Below are 21,126 nucleotides of genomic sequence, written 5' to 3' on the forward strand. Positions count from 1 at the left end.
GGGAGGAGAAGGGGACCCAGAGGATGAGATGGTTGGATGGCATCACCGACTCAATGGACATGAATTTGGGCAGACTCCAGGAGATAGTGGAAGACAGGGAAGCCTGGCTTGCTGCAGCCCATGGGGTTGCAAAGGGTCAGACACAGATTAGCGACTAAACAACAACAACAGTCAGAAGTTTATGAGTAAGGTAAGCAGAAATTTATGTAGGTCGTTTTTTTTTTAAATCACTGTTCCAAAGCCATAAATTTTAAAAGGTATATTTTTCCCCCTTTAAAGCTCATATTCTGAAAAAAAAACCTAAACTCTCATAATATCTAAGAGGAAAATTATATTTACCTATTAGAGAAAGAAGCTGAATTATTGCCTATGTTCTTTCGAAGGCTTTTTTTTTTTTTTAACCTATCCAGTCAGGAGATGCCAATTAGAGTATATTATGATGTTGCTTTTCTTTCCTGATGGTAAGAATATTCGCTTCTACAGAGGTGTCTAAAAATAGAAACTTGACTTAGTGGATATCAAATAACTTTTTCTGGCTACTCCAAAACTGGGTTACTGCTCTGTTTATAATCCCACAAATTAAAGACATGCAATTATCCAACAAAAACAGTGGGAATATTACACCATTTTTTAAAAGACTGACAACCACATAGCCCATGCCCAGCCAGCTCTAGCCAAAAACCACAGTGTGGATCCACAAATAAAGCTGTCAACCTGTGCATTTCAAAGGCACCTTTCTGTAGAGAGCTCAGCTTGCTTTGGGCAGAAGTGAAAAAGTCTTGATGAATAGAAAAGAGCCTCCCCAGTTGTTGAGCTGGTGGGCCGGCAGCAGAATTCATCCACACCTGAGTACTATGGCTAGATGAAACTCTCCTGTGGAGGTTGAGAGCTGGAGGTCTGAGTTTAAATCCCAGCTCAGCAGCTCATTCTCTTTGTGTGTCCTTATACAAGCTCCCCAATATCTCTTTTTGTGATTTTCCTCATCTGTAACAAAGAAGGTGGTAAGAACAGTAGACTTGGGCTTCCCTGGTGGCTCAGCAGTAAAGAATCCACCAGTCAAAGCAGGAGACATGAGTTCAATCCCTGGTCTGGGAAGATTCCCACATGCCTAGGAGCAACTAAACCCTTGCACCACAATTACTGTACTGGTGCTCTAGAGTTTGGGAGCCACAACTACGGAATCCTGAACACCCTAAAACTTGTGTTCCACAACATGAGAAGGCACTGGATTGAGAAGTCCACGAACCACTAGATAGTAGACCCCACTCGCCGCAACTAGAGAAAAAGCCCACATGCAGTGACGAAGACCCAGCGCAGCCAAAAAATAAATAAAATTAATCAATTAAATCTTAAAAAAGAACAGTAGCCTCCTCCTCAAATAATTCTTATGAAGACCTAATGAGTTAATATTTATCAAATGCTTAGAAGAGTGTCTGGCTCAACAGGCAGACTATTTGAGCCATTTGATAAATAAGGAAAAACACAAATTTCCATTTCAGGTCACCTCTCTAGGGGAAGAGAGATGAAGGGAGAAGGGAGGACATCCCAAGGTCTCAAAAAAGTTAGGTAGGAAGGTGATCAAAGGCAGAAAGAAAAGGTATGGGAAAAAGCCTATAAGTATGTCAGACATTTCCTACTGGGGATTGTTTAAGGTCATAAACTCACTTTTCTGTGCGTAAAACCTTCCAACGTGCTGTCTTTACAATGATGAATGTGCCAATGTCTTGAGCAGTGAACAGAGTCATAGGTTCTCACCCAGCATATTGTGTTTATATCAGAGACAAGAGTGAAGGTTGCAGAGGCAGTAAAATTCTCAAGGTGCAAATATTTTAACAATGAGCAAGTGTAAAAAGTTCCTTCTGGCGAGTCAGTAACTTTTCTCACTCTAGGAAACCCTGCATGATGGCTAGAAGTTGGCCTTGGGGTTACATCCTCCACGTTGTCCTGGGGAGCTTCTGCAGTGTCCACAGTCATGACTGGTGTGACTCTGATGGTCGTGGGATCCATCCTAAAACCAGTGAAGGCTGTCATCACACAGTGGCCCTCTTCTTTCTCCACTCACCCCACGACATTTCCACAATTATGGCTGCCTTCTTGATGCTCAGGCAGTGCTTCTTGTGGTCACTGGGACACAAGGTGGGTCATAGGTGGCTAATCTTTACTGCATCCTTGTGCTGCTCTGGTCGGTGAGATCTCGGGGGCTTGGATCATGTCTTGTTCATCTTTGTATCCTCATGGATACACAGTGTCTAGCCAGACTGTTAAGTGTGATGACTTTGAAAGCTTTTTGTTGTCATTGGTGTTTGTTTTGTTTTTGGCTGCCCTGGGTCTTCATTGCTGTGCGTGGGCTTTCTCTAATTGCGGCGAGCAGGGGCTACTCTCTAATTGTGCTGTTGGGGCATCTCATTGCGGTGGCTTCTCTCATTACAGAGCACAGGCTCAGTAGTCATGGCACACCGGTTTAGACTGGGGATCGAACTTGTGTCCCGGTATTGGCAGGCAGATTCTTAACCACTGGACCACCAGGGAAGTCCTGAAAGTTTTAAGCTACCACGCTCTAAGCCCAAATAGTGAATTCCAACAATATTGATGTCACATCTTTCTATGCTAAGATAATTATCTCTTTATTTGAAGAGAGAAAATTCCTGGAAAATTCTTTTCTTTCTCCCTCTCTTATATCCTCCTAAATAGAATTCTCAACAGAGGTATGAACATCAACTTTGGGGGAGGATTCCAAATTGAATAATGCTGATTATCAAATGATACCTTTATAAGACACTTTCTGATTCAATCATCTTAATACAAACAAATCCCAGCTATAGCCTGTGCAAATTCTCTAATCCCAAGCATCATATCATTGGTCCTTAATAGGAGCCACTGTGAGGCTGTAACTGCAGCAGACATATTCCTTTACTTTCCAAACTCCATCTCAGTTTTTATGGACTTTATATTTCACTACATTCTACTACTTCCAACTTCTAAATACTTTCCACATTTTTTTCCTCTTAATTCAACCACTTAAGAATATTATATTGTCTGTGTTCAGAATTCTTTTTTGGCCAATAATTTATTAAGCCAATTAGAAAGAGCACTGTAAAAAAAAATTTAAAAAAAAGAAAGAGCACTGTAAAAGGGGAATCAATGGTGAACAGTCAGCAAGAATGTATTAAGCAACGCCAGCATCGCCAACACCATGAACACGAAGTGAGGTGTAAATTCTGTTCTGAGTGCTAGTCACATGTTCCTCCTTTGTTTTCATCATTCTAATGTTAACAAACAAATGTCAGTCTTGAGAATAACTGCCTTTTGCCAGTAGTTATAATGAAGGAACAGATTTATAACTGGCACCTGCCAAAAATAAAGTAGGATAAGTTCACATCAAAAAAAAAAAAAAAAAAGGTTAAACAGTACTAGAGAAACAAGGGTCCCTTCTGAAGGATTCATTGGAATTCGGTGTCAAATGCCTTTCACCTACATTTTCTGTCCTGTGGTTCAGGGCAGTGTAGATGTCTCTTCAGTGGTAGGGATATGCCTAGTGTGAGAGCTGGTGACCTACCTAGAGAAAACCGGCCACCATCCACACCATGGTCCTCCCTCCCTGGAGGCCCCCAGATACATGGGAAACCAGGTCAGACACATTAAGAAAATGAAGTTCCAAAGTCCTCACACAACAAACACCATGAAAGATGGAGCACCTTACTAGAACACTGTCGATAAAGTTCCTCCCTACAGAATCCTTTTCTAAAAGAATTGTCACCCTAAAATGTCCCACCCAGTTAGAAGCACCCCAAATCGATTCACAGCACAGTTGCAGGCCCATATCATCAGCTATACTTCTCCTGTAACACACCATCAAGAGCAAACATCACTGCCTGTGTGCCACAACTGAAGCCTGAGCACCCTAGAGCCTGTGCTCCCCAACAAGAGAAGCCACCACATCTTCTCTTACCTGCTTCATCTCTCACACTGATGCAGGGACTATGGGCTTATCACGAGGAAGAGGCGAAGGAAGAATTGTCTCTCGCTCCCTCCCTCCATGTACCAAACCAGGGGCTCACTGAAGTGATGTTAGCTCCGGGCATGACCCTAAGGAACTCATTCAAGAGAGAGAAGCTGCATCCATACAATTCTACCTACAGAGCAACTGTTAGGCCACATACAGGGGTCCTGGTGCGACTCCTTTGTAGGTGAGGTGGTTCAGATAGTAAAGAATCTTCCTGCAATACGGGAGACCAGGGTTCAATCCCTGGGCTGGGAAGATCCCCTAGAGAAAGAATGGCTACCCACTCCGGTAATCTCATCTGGAGAATCTCATGAACAGTGGAGCCTGGTGGGCTGTAGTGCATGGGGTGACAAAGAGTCAGACAAGACTTAGCAACTAACACCCCTTGGGGAGGTCCTGGTCCTATGTAATAAGCAACAACAGGGCAGAGAACAAGACTGATGGAAAGGGAAGAACTATTCCAGTCCATATCCTCTGAACTTCAAGAAAGAAGATGAGATGTATTGACTTCTTTAAATCAAGATATGTAGGGAAAGCCCAAAGCAATGCTATGAAATAGGTCGGATTATCTCCAGTCTCTTGTTTCCACACCCAGTGCTGTGAAATCAACAACAACTCCCATCAGTTACCCCACACTCAATCCTTCCTTTCTTCCCTTTCCCACCCCAAACAGGTAGACACCAGGCTGATCTAAGTTAAGCTACTGGGAGTTCATGGGCTTCTAATAACCAGCCCATCAGAGGAGACATAATCTTGTTTCCATGGAGACTTTGTATAGTACAGTTTCTATAAGGTGTGATTGGTGAAATTTCAGACTTGTTGGCATCCTTGGGAGAAAGGTTTTGGAGGAAGGTCTCCTAGTCATACTTAATTCAGGTAGGTTATCACCCATGATTCCAAGCATGGATCTTTCATTTCAGGTCACCCTTTGAGCTCACTTGACCACTTGTTTTTCAATCTATAACTTAACTATTGAGCTCAAAGTTTTGGGGGTTTTTTTGTTTGTTTGCTTTTTTGCTTTTTTAAAAAGAGAACTTATAATTTAAACTGGAAAAGGAAATGGCAATGCACTCCAGTATTCTTGCCTGGGAAATCCCATGGACAGAGGAGCCTGGTGGGCTACAGTCCAAGAGGTTGCAAAGGAGTCAACTTAGTGACTTAAACAACAAAAATAGTTTAAACATGGCTTTTTACAAATTTCAAATTTATTACAAATTATAAATTTATTTACTTATTATTTATTTTGGCTGCGCTGGTTCTTCGTTGTGGCTCAGGCTTCTCTATTTGTGGTGCTTGAGCTCTAGAGCACGCAAAATCAGTAGTAGTAGCAACATGTGGGCTTAGTTTAGGCATGTGGGATCTAGTTCCCCCACCAGGGCTTGAACCCAGGCCCCCACAGTGGGAGCACAGAGTCTTATCCACTGGACCACCAGGGAACTCCCTGAACCCAAAATATTATGAACTATTACATTTTTGTGTTGAAACCATCTAAAGATGACAAATACCTCTATTCTTAGAAAAAAGTCCCTGCTTTGACTAACCCATGGGTGGAGAATGAGAAAATTACTATTTGCTTTTGCTTAGAAATGTGAGCCTGTTTGGGTCCTCAGGTTTTCATAAAACTGACAAATCAAAAACTGGGTTTACTATAGGAAATAAGGTATTCTGTATATACATATTTAGAGGCAAGATGTGAGCACTGTACTAGAGTTTCAAAAGTGGTTAAAATAATGACAGCAAATTCTCAACTGCTGTGAAAATTAACATGATAGAACTTGCTGAAGGCCAGTGAACAACTGTCAGATGCCATATTATTCAAGAATGCCGCCCTGTTACAAGGACTCACTTTTACTTACTTTCAAATGGACCCATAAGAAAGAATCAAGAAAGCTAGGAAATGCCTTAAACCTCACCTCATATTACACTCTCGTGAGAAACCTAAGACCCAGAGGATCCCCCAAAGTTCATTGGTAAGTTGCTTATTTGGATGTTGGAGCAGATATTCTCATAGAAATAATGTGATAAATGATGGTTAGAACCCAAAATACCATCCTTTCCCTTATCGTTATACAATATTGTGTACTTGAACATTAATTGTTTTCTAATATTGTTCACTGCAAGTGTGTACTGTTTAAACTACATTCTTGGTTAATATGCACAATTGACTACCATTCCTAACATGTCAGAAGGAAGACACAGCCCTTAGAGATGGGCCATATGGTGGCTAGATAGAAGACACTTCCAACCCTCTCTAAAACTCCCAAGATGCAGAAACTCCTCTCTAACTGGATTGAGCAGTGAGAACATTCATGTGTTGATGTAACTAAAGTTCAGAGTCACTTTAATCCAGGAGTTCCTGCCCCGTTTCTCTGCCACGCCCCTGTATGTGTTTCTCCCATTTGGTGACTTTATCTTCAGGTCACTTCTCTCAGGTGGCAAAAGGACTTCTTACATCCAAAAGAAGAGAGAGGAAACCCAGGTCACAGGATTCCAAGCAGGAGTCCTGAAATTCATTTTAATTGGATCCTGTAAGTTATACATCCACCCTGAACCAGTGACCTTAGCTTGGGAATGGAATGGGCTAATTGGGTTAAGCTAATCAAGAATGATGCTTGAGAACATCTCCCCTCAAAGTCCACAGGTGAGAACGATGTAAACTAAGACAAAAATGTGGGTCCATTGAGTTGGGTGAAGGGGGGAAATGGATAGATAAGCAACAATATCTTCTAAACTATCTTTCCCCGTTGATCCCAGCCCCAACTGCTGAAGGAAGGTATTATGTGGCTGGTGGAGCTAAGGAAGCAAGGTTAGCAGGGCCAGGCACATGAGTGTCAGTCAGTGGGTCAGCTCAGTCGCTCAGTCGTGTCCGACTCTTTGCGACCCCATGGACTGCAGCACAACAGACCTCCCTGCCCATCACCAACTCCCAGAGCTTGCTCAAACTCATGCCCAGTGAGTCGGTGATGCTATCCAACCATCTCATCCTCTGTTGTCCCCTGCTCTTCCCGCCTTCAATCTTTCCCAGCATCAGGGTCTTTTCCAATGAGTCAGCTTTTCACATCAGGTGGCCCAAGTATTGGAGTTTCAGCTTCAGCATCAGTCCTTCCAGTGAATACTCAAGACTGATCTCCTTTAGGATGAACTGGCTGGATCTCCTTGCAGTCCAAGGAACTCTCAAGAGTCTTCTTCAACACCACAGTTCAAAAGCATCAATTCTTCGATGCTCAGCTTTCTTTATAGTCCAACTCTCACATCCATACATGACTACTGGAAGAACCGTAGCCTTGACTAGATGGACCTTTGTTGGCAAAGTGATGTCTCTGCTTTTTTCCCCACACGAGTGTGGGGAAGTGGAAATGTTCTACTCTGTTTGCTCCATCTTGGGGTACACTCTACCCCCATCCTCAAGGAGCCCTAGGCCATAAGTCCCTACTCTGTCCCAGATCCCAGCCCCTAGACCTTCACTCTACCTTAGAACTTTAGGATCTACCACCACCACTAGAAAGAAAAATACCAATGGAAAAATTATATCTTTTCCTACATCATTTAAAAATGTTTACATTTTCCATCTTCCTCTTCATTCCACTTCATTGTAGAAGGGAAACTCAAGGGCCATAGAAATTCGACTTACGCTTTGTCCCCTGACAAAGTGGCTTAGGCACCAATTGACTGATCAGTATGCTTTGGGACAAAATTGTGGTGGCTTTTTTTTTTAAGTTATTTATTTTATTTTTGGTTATTCTGGGTCTTGGCTGCTGTGCATGGGTTTTCTCTAGTTGTGGTTACGTGGGGACTGCTCTCTAGTTGTGGTACTTGGGCCTCGGGGTATCTTCTCTTGTTGTGGAGCATGGGCTCTAAAGCTCGTGGACTTAGTTGCTATGTGGCACGTGGAATCTTCCCAGACCAGGGATGGAACCCATGTGCCCTGCAGTGATAGGCAGATTCCTATCCAGTGTACCACCAGGGAAGTCCTGTGGCTTTTACAAAACATACATTTATTTATTTGGCTGTTCGGGTCTTAGTTGCAGCATGGAGGATCTTTGGTTGTGGCATTCAAACTCTTAATTGTGGCATGTGGGATCTAGTTCCCCAAGCAAGGATCAAACCCTGGCCCTCTGCATTAGGAGCATGGAGTCCTAGCCACTGGACCACTAGGGAAGTCCCTGTGATGGCTTCAAATCCACTGTTTAATGGTCTATCTGTAGTCAATCGGGTGCTAAAAATTGCAAGGTCAACATGAGACCATCTAAAGAAATGTAGAAAGTGAGATTAATACTTCTTTCCCAATTACCTCATGTTAATAAAGCTACATATGCCCAACTCTGCAGAGCATCCTCTTTTTGACTAATGCTGGGGACAGTGTTTATTCCTGAGCCATGAAGCTGTAAAATATAACAAATAGACTTCTGATTGGAAAAATAGTCTGGGACTGGATTTGCAACAATCAATGAAAACACAGGAGTGAAACAGAGAAAGGGTCAGATACTCGGGCTTCTCAGAGAAATTGTCCCACATAAAGACTGATTTCAATCTCACTCCACTGTACTCCAAAAATCCCACTTTCTAAAATGGTGGTTTCCCACTGCAGGACTGGCTCAGAGCCCAGGCTCCGTGTCTCTAGAGCTTTCCACCGAGTTCCAAGTAATGCAGTCTTCGCTTGACTGGAAGCGGAAGGCTGGAAATAAATTGTCCTATTAAGTGTTCAATGGGAAAGAGTCTGTTCTATTGCAATAATAATAATTTAGCTGTTTGCTATGACTCACTGTCACATGAAATGCTGACTTCATAAAGAGATGTACAGCTGCCGTATTTAGAAACTGACTTACCTGCCGTAGATGCTGAGCAATGTTGACACCTGTTCTATGTCTTGGGGGTGTAGTATGCAGTTGTCGAAAAGACAAGAACCAGGAATTTTCTTTCTGATCACGGCAAATAACTCCTGAAAGTTTTGGCTTTTATTATATATTATTTTTGAAAATGAAGTTTTTGTTTCTGAGTAAAACACACATATTCTGCGGAGTAGAAGTGAATTCCCCCCAACTCCCCATCCCCCAGCATGGAAGATCTTACTTCTCCGACTAGGGACTGAACCCATTCCCCCAGTACTGGAAGCTGGAGTTATATCCACTGGACCAGGGAAGTCACTAGAAGTGAATGTTTTTTTAAAAATATTCCTTTTCCTTTTGACTAATTTCTCTCTCAAATAGTTTCTGCTTTTAACTAGCATGATTTTATCTTCTGTAAAGAAAATTGCTTTTAATTTGGGGCCATGAATACAGGGACAAAGATCAGTATAACAATATTAGTTGTTTTGCATTATTATCGCTCAGTTTGGGGTGTCATTGCCCCTTCACTTTATTACACAAGCTGTTTTTTTTTTTTTAAAGGGTGAACGCTCTCTCCTCAATTTAGATTGAGGTTTCCAGGAATGTTTTCCAAATTATCCCACTCCCCTGTGACTTTCCCTACCCTTCGAGGGGCCCATAGTTAAGCCTGGAGGAAAAGGTTAGTTCACAGCACACTAGAGGCTGTTTAAATGGAAAGGAGCTGTTTCGAAACCCTCATTTCTCAACTGTCAGCATTTAAAATATATGGGGCAGTCACAAATGGACTTAAATGGATATAGTCTTTTGGAAAGTAACGTGATAATCAGCTTTAATAGCCAGGGAGTTTATTGTGCAACATTACAACACCTACTCCAGTGGTGGCAAACTTTAAAGAATTTATATGACCCACAACAAGGAAATGTTAAACGTCGCACATGCATACAATGGACCATTCTATTGCCATTAAAAACAGGTTTTTAAGGAATATTTAGTCAATGGGCAAATGTTCACCTTTATGGCATAATCATCTCTGTGGCTGGTGAGATAGGAAGGGCTTGGTTTTCTCTGTGTGTGTGCTTGAGTTTCTCTATTTCACATATGTCTAGAATGAGCGTGCATTGTTTTCAAAATAAGAAAAAATAAATTCCAGGAATTCAGGAAGGTTGAGTTTGGACCCTCACCCTGAGCGTGAAGTCTGGCTGTCAGTGGGTCAGTGGATCAGGCAGCAATATTTATCCAGCACCTACTTTGTGCCAGGAGCAGGGACGAACACTGGGAACACAAAAGGATAAAAAGAAAACAAAACAATGCCAATCAGCAGGGGTGGCTGGGCTGAGGCACTTAGAGTTCATGGGTCTTTTTTTTTTTTTTTTTTAGATTTTTTAAATTTATTCTTTAAATTTACATAATCTTTAAAATTGATTTGTATCTCTTTTTTTGGCCTCTCCATACAGTATGTGGGAACTTAGTTCCCTGACCAGGGACTGAACCCATGCCCACTGCATTGGAAGTGTGAAGTCTTAACCACTGGACCGCCAGGGAAGTCCTCACAAGTCTTAATTGTGTGAACAAAAGTGGATGCTGGGTGTCCTGTTAGTCAGTTCTAATTGCTGGTACCCTAAGGAAAAGAAGCTGGTGTAATAGCAGCTATATTATCCAATCAACAGAAAGTCCACTTTATCAAAAATTTCTTTCTCCAATATGCTATTTTTAGGAGAAAAAGATAAATGGTTAAGGAAGCAAGGTACTGTAGAAGGTGATTAGCTCATCTCCCACTGTTCAACGAGAATCGCTTTTCATACTAATGTAAGATAGTGTCTGATTTTCTTCCATCCAAATCTCATTCTCTTTTTATTTATAGCAACTTGATTAATCCTGCACATCTAAGGAATGGCCTAAAATGTCTATTCAATTTTAAAGAAAACTTTTCCTTCATCTTTGTATTTGGATTCTTTGAAGAGTGGGGGGTCCTGCTACATACAGAAAAGTTTAGTTAACTAGAACCTCTCAACCATTCTGGATAAATAGAATTCTGTATTTAGAATGCCAGGTCACCTTGAAGAATTCAGCTTGAGATAAAAATAACTTTTATAAATTATATCTGCAAGAAACTTCTGTTTAAATAACTACTATTGTTGTTGCTTGTGAAGAGAAGACTGGATTATTATGGGTGAAAATATACATAATAATTAGCCAAAAGAGTGACTTCCCAGGTATTCCAGTGGCTAAGACCCTGATCCCAATGCAGGGGGCCCCTGGTTCTAATCAGCAAACTATTCATAGATCCAGCATGCGGCAAGAAGATCGAGAGTACTGCTTAAGACCCAACACAGCCAAATAAATCAATAAATATTTAATACATTTAAGAAAACACCTGTGGGTTTCACTTTTCTCATCTGTAGAGTGGAAGTGGCAATGGCTACTTTCTGATTACTTTACAGTGATGACTTAAGGATAAATCATATATTAATAAGTGCCCATAATTCCTTGACAGAACAAACTATAATTGGCTGAAACTCACAAAAGTGGTAGTCAATGCAGGTATGAAGATGCCTCACCAACTCCAAGCCTTTGTCTGTGCAACCCCACCTTTAATGATCTGCCTGTGTTTGGATTACAGAGTGAGCAGAGGATAAACATTCTCTTGCCTTTCTTTTTTTTTTTTTTAAGGATAATCTAGGGCTGTATAGGTAAGGAAAATCTATAAAAACTGTCTGAGGTAAGTCACAACTAACATTCATAGTAAGAATAATGAACACAGAAAATCACCATCTGGAAAACACCACAATCATTGCTTAAGGGATGAATCATCACTGAAAGCTAAAATTAGTCAGTGAAAGTATGATAAGAAACAAGATTTCTATTTAATACATAGTCTCAAAGTAGAGCCCTACAATACTTATTAAGGAAAAAGCAGTAACTTGACAGCGGAGGAACCTAACAGATACCACCTTAACCAGATTGATTAAATTTATCATCTCTTATAATGAGATGGATCAACATAACATGCCTCCACACACAGATGCTCTGAGAAGGGCCCAACCTCATTCTGGTGGTACAAAAACTTCATGAGGAAATACAAAATGACCCAAGTTGAGGGTCCCTCTATTAAATACTTGGTCAGTACTTTTCAAACATGTCAAAAGTTGTGAAAAACAAAGGACTGAGAAAGTGTTCTAGATTAAAGGAGACAAGGAAATGCAGGCAGCTACTGCAACCTCTGATTCCTCATTGGATCTGGGGTCAGAAATCAATGGTGATATTTGAATCAGGTCTGGAGTTTGATAAGAGTGATGCCTCAGAAATAATGTCTCAATTTTGATCATAATGATATGTAAAATGTTAACTTTGGGTGAATCTGGCTGAAAGGTATATAGGAATTCTTGTTTCTAATTATGCATTTTTTCTTTCTTTCTTTTTTTTTTTTTTGGTACATCTGAGGGGGGGAAAAAAAAAACCTGTTCAAGTTAGGCAAGTAGATTTTTGTTGTTGCTCAGTCACCAAGTCATGTTCAACTCTTTGCTACCTCATGGACTGCAGCATGCCAGGCTTCCTTGTCCCAGATAGAAATTTCTTAAAATCATTTTTGTGAAAGTGATACTCAGAGGAAATAAGCAGAAATATGACTTGATGTACCATGTCAGGATGTCTCAAAAGGCCCCTCTTCAGAATTTGAGACAGAAGTTTTGAGAAGTGGTTTTCTCTTCCTTTTGCCAAACATAAAATCATGGAATCTCAGTACTGGAGGGAAACTTGGGGGGAGAATATTGATAAGGAGGAAACTAGCCACAACTTTAATATCCAGCAATAGGGAAATCATTCATTATGCTTTCCACACACTCCCTGTACTTACATAGCCAGTAAAGGTTGTTCTCATGAGAAATCATACAGCAAAATGGGAACATGTCTGCACTATAATTTTATTCCTTTAAAAATCAGGATGCAAATTACATATATACACTTTCTAAATCCAAGTACCTAAACTATACATCCATGAAGAAAGGCAAAAGAAATACTTGGTAAATTTGGATAAGATGATGGGATTGTGGGGACATTTTTTCTTTCCCTATTTTCCAAATTTCTTATGATATTTTAAATGTCAAAATATTTTTAGAAAGAAAAAAATGAAAGATCTCCTAACTTTGAGCCAAAATTTATTCTCTACAACAAACTCTAAACCTTCTTTCACATGACTGCCTTGCCCACAGTCCCTCAGCTGTAGGTACGGGAGACTTTCATATACACTCCAACCTGACCCAGACACTGGGCCACTCCCCAAGGAGGCAACTTACAAAGAATTTCCTAGGCTCTTCCTGACCTGAATTTGATGTCGGCTCTTTTGAGTTTGGGAGATGAGGCCTGGGAAAGCCCATGAGTGTAGCTTTAACTTCCCTGATTACGCCCCCAAATTCACTGGCTTTGTCTCAGTTCCCTTTTCACTTTCATCCACCCATGAGGCTGAAGTTTCACTCCCTCACTTGGTTGGTCCTTGCTGGTCCCCTGCCCCCATCCTCTGGGAGCCGAGCCCTGTTCCAGTGTATTGGTTCGCTAGCCCTGCTATAACAAAGCACTACAGGCTGAGTGACTTAAACCACAGAAATCCATTGTCTCACAGCTCTGGAGGACAGAGGTCCAAGATCAAGGTGTCTGCAGGGCTGGTTCTTCCTGAGGGCCGAGAGGGAGAGCTCTGGTCCAGACCTCTCTCCTTGGCACCAAATGTCCACCTTTTCGTTTTGTCCTTCACATTGCCTTCCCTCTACATGTTTCTCTGTGTCCAAATTCCCCTCTCCTTAAAAAGGCACAGAAGAGTCAAACTGAGCAACTAGTCACAACACAGTCATTGGATTAGGGCCCACCCTAATCCAGGATGACCTCCATGAAACTTGATTACATCAGCAAAGACCTTATTTCCAAATAAGGTCACATCCTGAGGTTCTGAGGAGTAGTAGGCTTTTCTACATATGAACTTGAGGAAGGGTGGGGGCAGGACAGGATTTAACCCATAACATCCTGAGGCACTGGTGGACAGTGACTCCAAATGAGATGAGAAGACCTGAGAGTATCAACAAGCCTCTGGCCTGACACTTTCTAGAGCTCTCAGATAGTGATTTTTTTTTCTCTGTTAACCACACAGCTGAGAGGCTTGTGGGATCTTAGTTTCCCCCCCAGGGGCCAAACCTGCACCCTTGGCAGTGAAAGCGCAGAGTCCTAACCACTGGACTACCAGAGAATTCCCCACTGATAATGGATTTTTTATCAGACTCCTTTTTAACAGACTTGTGCTGCTTGGCTACAGGGAGTTATTCTGCCTGCTGGAGGGTTATCCCCATTGGATGAGTGACAAGTGTATCTGCCCATCATAAAGAATCTGCTTGCCTGGTCACATGAATTTCAGAATCATATTTATCAATGAAAAAAAAAAGGAATTACTGTTTGATATTCTATAGTCTCAACTGTACATTTTTTAAATCTTTATGAAAATATTTTAATTTTTTTCACCCACATAGACAAAGAAATTCTTTTCTCTTGATGGAGACAATTAGAATTTCAAGAGAACATTTTTTTAAAAGTCTTTTTAAGGAATGACATGTGCCTATTTCAAACATAGAAATGGGCATAGAAAAGTTGTGTTCGCAAAATCAGGGTGAGATTTTCCATTAAAGTTTTTGAAAGGATTTTATCAGAATATTTAATTCAGATTTGATATTTAATATTTTCCCACTCATCTTCTAGGCAAATGGTGTGTAGTAACTGCTTTTATGTTCTGATCCTCTCCTCCTAAATATTCATCATTATGCTCTTCCAGTTAGTTCCTCTGCAACATCCAGGTAAATATACCCTAATAAATAAGCTTCTCTGCCTCATAAATATGGGCATAGGTTTCATTTCATCACTGTATGTCAGTCTTTTTTTTAAAAAAAATAGTACTAGTTCTTTATTCTACCAAAATTGGATCTCATATTATGTACATCTATATGTAACTTACTTTGTTTACTGAATATGTTTTCACATTTTTCTGTGTAAATGTACAAGAAGTTGCCTCATCTTTTTTTTTTTCTAACTTTTTTAAAATTTATTTTTTTATGGAAGTATGCTTGACTTACAATGTTGTGTTAATTTCAGCTATATCCCGAAGTGTGTCTATAGGCCCCAAGCCCTGTCTACAAGGTTTCTATGAGGTCATCTTGTCTCTGCCTGGTGTTAAAATCTCAAGTTTCCTTTGCTTGTTACCTGTGCCCTATGTGTTTGTACTTAGACATCTGAGGCCTTAAGTATTGTTTCTGGCTTCCTTCCCAACTGGTTTCTCACATGAATCACCAGGCACCTCTCACTCCCTTCTTTCTATATTGTACCTATTACTCTTCAGAGTAACTAGATTCGAAGGTTTACCTGGCTGCTTTCCTCCCTTCCCTCACTTATTCTCTTTTCAAGCTCCATGGATAAATTACTATTTATCTGGTACACTCCTGGGTTAATTATTATTCCCAATCATGGGAGATGTCCTCCATCTCAAATCAAAAGTGCACCACTTCCATCACCTAACTACCCAGTACTAAGATCCATAAATCCAAATACAGTAAAATGAAACCATCTTCAGGGCCTGCCACTCAAGTCTCCGACCTTCAAACTCACAAATGTCACTGTGTGCTCAGTTGATCAGTCATGTCTGACTCTTTACGACCCCATGGACTGTATTGGCCATCTCCTGGATTGGCAGGTGGGTTTTTTACCACTGAACCGCCAGGGAAGTCCACTAATCAACCAATCGGGCTACCAACTCCTAGCCTTTGTAGTCTCTTTTTTTTTTTTTTTTCCATTTATTTTTATTAGTTGGAGGCTAATTACTTTACAACATTGCAGTAGGTTTTGTCATACACTGACTTGAATCAGCCATGGAGTTACATGTATTCCCCATCCCGATCCCCCCCACATCCCTCTCCACCCGATTCCTCTGGGTCTTCCAGTGCACAGGCCGAGCACTTGTCTCATGCATCCCTCCTGGGCTGGTGATCTGTTTCACCATAGATAAATATATGCTGTTCTCTGAAACATCCCACCCTCCCTTCTCCCACAGAGTCCAAAAGTCTGTTCTGTACACTGTGTCTCTTTTTCTGTTTTGCAATATAGGGTTATCATTACCATCTTTCTAAATTCCATATATATGTGTTAGTATACTGTAATGTTCTTTATTCTTTCTGGCTTACTTCACTCTGTATAATGGGCTCCAGTTTCATCATCTCATTAGAACTGATTCAAATGAATTCCTTTATGGTGAGTAATATCCATGGTGTATATGTACCACAGCTTCCTTATCCATTCGTCTGCTGATGCATCTAGGTTGCTTCCATGTCCTGGCTATTATAAACAGTGCTGCGATGAACATTGGGGTACATGTGTCTCTTTCAGATCTGGTTTCCTCAGTGTGTATGCCCAGAAGTGGATTGCTGGGTCATATGGCAGTTCTATTTCCAGTTTTTTAAGAAATCTCCACACTGTTCTCCATAGTGGCTGTACTAGTTTGCATTCCCACCAACAGTGTAAGAGGGTTCCCTTTTCTCCACACCCTCTCCAGCATTTATTGCTTGTAGACTTTTGGATAGCAGCCATCCTGACTGGCGTGTAATGGTACCTCATTGTGGTTTTGATTTGCATTTCTCTGATAATGAGTGATGTTGAGCATCTTTTCATGTGTTTGTTAGCCATCTGTATGTCTTCTTTGGAGAAATTGTAGTCTCTTTAAAATGCTTCCTTTCTTTGCTGGTGAAGTCATTCATTCCCACAGGAGGCAGAGTGATCATTTTTCAGAGTCCTAGGTATTACCTTCAAGCAACCAATCTCCTCCACTCACTTCAGCCAATCCATTGTCCTGTTAATTCTTCCTCATAAATGCTTCTTGGGTCTGTGATATTTCTATCTCTACTGTATTGCCTTAATTGAAGCCCTCATTGTATCCTGTTTCGTACATTGCCCTGCTCTCTTTTGGGGCTTCCCAGGTGGCAGCAGTGATAAAGAATCCACCTGCCAATGCAGGAGACACAGGAGTCAATCCCTGGGTCAGGAAGATCCCCTGGAGAAGGAAATGGCAGTCCACTCCAGTATTCTTGCCTGGAGAATTCCATGGACAGAGGAGCCTGACAGGCCATAGTCCATGGGGTCTCATAGAGGCAGACACGGCTGAGCACGCATGCAGCACAATGCTCTCTGCTCTCTCTTACGGTGTAGTCTCCACCCTGCCATCAGTTATTGCTCGAGGCTTCTCAAAAACTGTTAGTAGCTCACATTACTAACCAGTGAAATTCATCACCTTTGATAATATGGCCCCAACCCTCTGTTCTGGCCTCAATATACATTTGGTGCCAATAATCTTGTGCAAAGTGAGCAATCTTCAATTCACAGAATGTATCATATGCTTCCATGCTTTGGGGCCTTCCCTCTTGTTCCTTAATGATTATTCCATCTTTCCTCAAAGCTCATGTAAGGAAGCTACTCTGAGTCTCCTCCTTCCCCACACCTTGCCAGAGCTAATCTCTTCTTCCTCTAGTTCCTCTTTTAGCGCCCCCACTGTGTTTTTGTTGTCTGGCAGACACGGATTGCATCATAATCTTTTCTCCATCTCTCCCCAGCACTTGACTCAGAGCCTGGCACGTAACAATTGCTTGAATTGTTAAATTTCCAAGAATTTGTGAGCTAGTTGCCTTGACTTTGGTTGCTTAAATTAGCCATGAAAGTGAAAATGTTAGTTGCTCACTCATGTCCCACTCTGTGACTCCACAGACTGTAGCTGGCCGGGCTCCTCTGTCCATGGAATTCTCCAGGCAAGACTACTGGAGTGGACTGCCATTTCCTCCTCCAGAGGATCTTCCCAACCCAGGGATCGAACCCAGATTTTCCGCATTGCAGACAGATTCTTTACCATTTGAGCCACTTGGGAAGCCTTAGTGGAAGTATTTACACCATGGAAAACACTGCGATAAAACAACACTACAGTATAACCTTTTATTTTTTGGAGAAAGTTGCTTCTTAAATGTTTTTTTAGAAATCACAGTAGAGTTGCTTCACAATGTTACGTTAGTTTCTGCTGCACAAGGAAGTGAATCAGCCATATGCAAACGTATCATCTCCTCCCTCCTCCTTGGACCTCCCTCCCACCCCACCCTCAATCCCACGACCCTAGATCATCACGGAGCAACAAGCTGAGCTCCCTGCACCATGTGGCAGGTTTCCACCAGCCATCTATCTTAGACATGGTAGTGTATATACGTCATTCCCAAACTCCCAATTCATCCTCACCCTCCATGTCCACACGTCAATTCTCTGGGTCTGCGTCTCTTTTCCTGTCCTTCAAACAGGTTCATCTGTACCATTTTCTACATCCCACATATATGTGTTAATACAGCACACCCCTGATTATACAAGTAATACTAGTCATTTTTTTATTGGACACAATCAGAATCAACTGTCCTCTTTAGTACCTCCCATACTCAATCCAATAAACAGTTTGGTGTGTTTCTTCCAGACCTTTTTCATACATTTATGTATTGTGACATTTGCTGAGTTTAAATGTACTGGCTTATTGCCTCTCAGCTGGGAAGCTTTCTCAGACTGCTCCTGCTGCCACTATTATGTCTTTCCTCTGATCTCCTTCTACACCCACTACATCTTTTCTAACTTCTGTGTGCCTTGTTTTTTCTTAAGATTTCAAGCTGTTTGGAGAAAGGTATCCTTAAATGCCTGTATTTTCTACTCAACGGGCAACCTTCATTAAAATGAGTACGTTCTAAGGATCCAATGTACAGCATGCTGACCACAGTTAACAATACGCTATTGTACACTTGAAAGTGGCTAAGAGAGCAGATCTTAAGTGTTCTCACCACAAAAAAAAAAAGGCAGTTATATGAGATGATGGTATTAACTAATCTTATTGCAGTAATCATTTTGCAATGTGTATGTTCCTCACATTGAACACCTTAAACTTATACACTGTTAGGCATCAAATTATATCTCAATAAAGCTGGGGGGGAATTAAAATGAAATAAAAAGAACCGACCCTCCAAAATGTCACTCGTTTAATTCTTTGATCCAAAACCGGCTAGGAATCATCCAGTGCCATCTGAATATAGCATTAGATAGACAGAATCCAAGCAATAAGCCCTTTCAAGGTGTTTTCTTTATTTTTTCTCTCTTTCTTCCTTTGGCTACCTCGAGTCTTAGTTGCATCATGCAGAATCTATCACAGTGATGCACAGATTCTCGAGTTGCTTCGTGTGGGCTCAGTAGTTGCATGCAGGCTTAGCTGCTCCACAGCATGTGGGATCTCAGTTCCCCAACCAGGGATCGAACTCAAGTCCCCTGCATTGCAAGCTGGATTCTTAACCGCTGGACTGCCAGGTAAGTTCCTCTTTAATTTTTTATATAAAGGGCAAACTGTTTCCTCCGGGTACTGCAGTGCCTCAGTCATGAAGTAAAAGACAAGAGAACGGTACCATGTTTTGATCTGTTATCATGTCCTCAGTTAGGCAAGGCTTCCATCTCTTCCCAGGTCACCCTGTGGACCGGGAGCCACACAGAGTAAGAACGAACCTTCCGGCTCTCAGCAGAGATTCTCATGGTAAGTAGACCTTCCCTGTGGGTGTGGAGCTGCCATCTGCCCAGTAAATCTACCCCTCTGTGTCCAGGAAAACACTGTGATGCAGCCTGAGGGCTGAAGTGGGATCCCAGTTGGATGGCAGACCTCAATTTCAGATGCAGAGAAGAGGTCTTTTTGTCTTACACTTGCTCTTGCCCCATGAGCCATGAGGACCTTGAGCTCAGGCAGCAAAACTCACTCATATTTGTTTATCCAAAGGCTACCAGAGCACCAAGCATACTGTTGGATGATCAATAAGCGTCAACAGAATGAATTATGAGTCTGTGTGAAGGATATCACAATGTCCCTTGTACTGTTCTTTCAACTTCTATGTAGGCTTGAAAGTTTTCAAGCAAAAAAGTTGAGGAAAAAAATATCCTCCCAACCCAAGGATCAAACCCTGGTCTCCAGCACTGCAGACAGATTCTTTACCATCTGAGCCACCAGGGAAACCTGAATTGAATGGTGGGAGGGTCACTAAATTTTTGAGTGACGGTGCCTAGGATGTTTAGTTCAATAAATTTAGTTCTTCCTAAAGAGCAGCCATCCTTACAGGATCTAAAAGCCTCTGAAATGTTTAAAGGTGGTTCTGTCTGGCGTGAGTGTGCCCTGGAGGGGGTGGGAGAGGGAGGGGCAGGAGCTGCCAGGCAGGGGCATGATTATGGAGTAAAATATCACAGCTTCCGCCAGGGGAGGGGGTCCCTCCCCAGTCTGGGGTCTGTCCAAGGAAGGCTTGAATAAGGACATTGTAAGTGGAGTGAAAATCTGAGATGTGGAACTCCACCCACTCCATCCCAAGGAGCAACCTCTCTACACTCTGCCGCAGGTACAACAAGACCTGCCCCTGGGAAGTGGCCACCTTACCTGGCTCCACGGGTCTCCACCTCAGGGCTCACCTTCTCAAGTTCAGAGCCCTCTGCTAGCAGGCTACACCTGCTAATCTCAGTAAGTCAAGATCACCTACAGCTTTGATTTGGCCGTCTCTCTACCAACCTAAATCTTCATTTCAGATTCCAGGAGCGCTTGAATTGTTTGCCTCTTGAGAAACTAAACATTCACCATTTATCTTTGCTCACATTTTAGAAATCTCCAGCTCCAGGACTCAACCTCCTCTTCTCTTTTTCTTGATGTCCAATGGTGATGTTGTCCGGGTGACCTGGTCTTCAGCACATGCCCAAGCCCTCCCTAATGTAATTCCCTCCTCCAAATTGTAAGCTGTGGTTGGTTAATATCAGTAGTAACCACAGAACACATGAGAAGTCAAGACACTTTTCATTGAGAACTATTAGTGATATGATTAGTCATCATCTGTTGAACTCTAATGGGGCTTCCCTGGTGGCTGAGTGATAAAGAATTCACCTGCCAGTGCTGGAGACACAGGTTCAATCTCTGGTGCAGGAAGATCCCACATGCCTAGAAGGAACTGAGCCCGTGTGCCACACTATTGAGCCTGTGCTCTAAAACCCTGGGAACCACAACTAAGGAGTCCCCACGCCACAACTACTGAAGTCCGTGCACTCTAGAGTCTGTGCTCTGCGACAAGAGAAGCCACTGAAGTGAAAAGCCCAGGCACCATAACCAGAGAGTAGCCCCTGCTTGCTGCAATTACAGAAAAGCCTGTGTAGCAATGAAGACCCAGCACAGACAAAAATAAATTAATTAATTAATTA

At 41.9% G+C, this 21,126-nt stretch overlaps 2 long non-coding RNA genes across 2 annotated transcripts; both read left to right on the forward strand.

Moving 5' to 3' along the window:
• The first annotated feature begins 49 nt into the window (after nt 1-49).
• On the forward strand, nt 50-17,654 carry LOC122425670. The gene is made up of 3 exons (XR_006264956.1): nt 50-190; nt 1,890-2,136; nt 17,605-17,654. It is a non-coding gene; the product is annotated as an uncharacterized LOC122425670 (long non-coding RNA).
• A 30-nt stretch (nt 17,655-17,684) lies between these two features.
• On the forward strand, nt 17,685-20,878 carry LOC122425669. The gene is made up of 3 exons (XR_006264955.1): nt 17,685-19,218; nt 19,370-19,438; nt 20,540-20,878. It is a non-coding gene; the product is annotated as an uncharacterized LOC122425669 (long non-coding RNA).
• The last annotated feature ends 248 nt before the right edge of the window (nt 20,879-21,126 follow it).

This window comes from Cervus canadensis, chromosome 23 (genome assembly GCF_019320065.1).
Source record: "Cervus canadensis isolate Bull #8, Minnesota chromosome 23, ASM1932006v1, whole genome shotgun sequence".
In the NCBI taxonomy this organism is placed as follows: domain Eukaryota; kingdom Metazoa; phylum Chordata; class Mammalia; order Artiodactyla; family Cervidae; genus Cervus; species Cervus canadensis.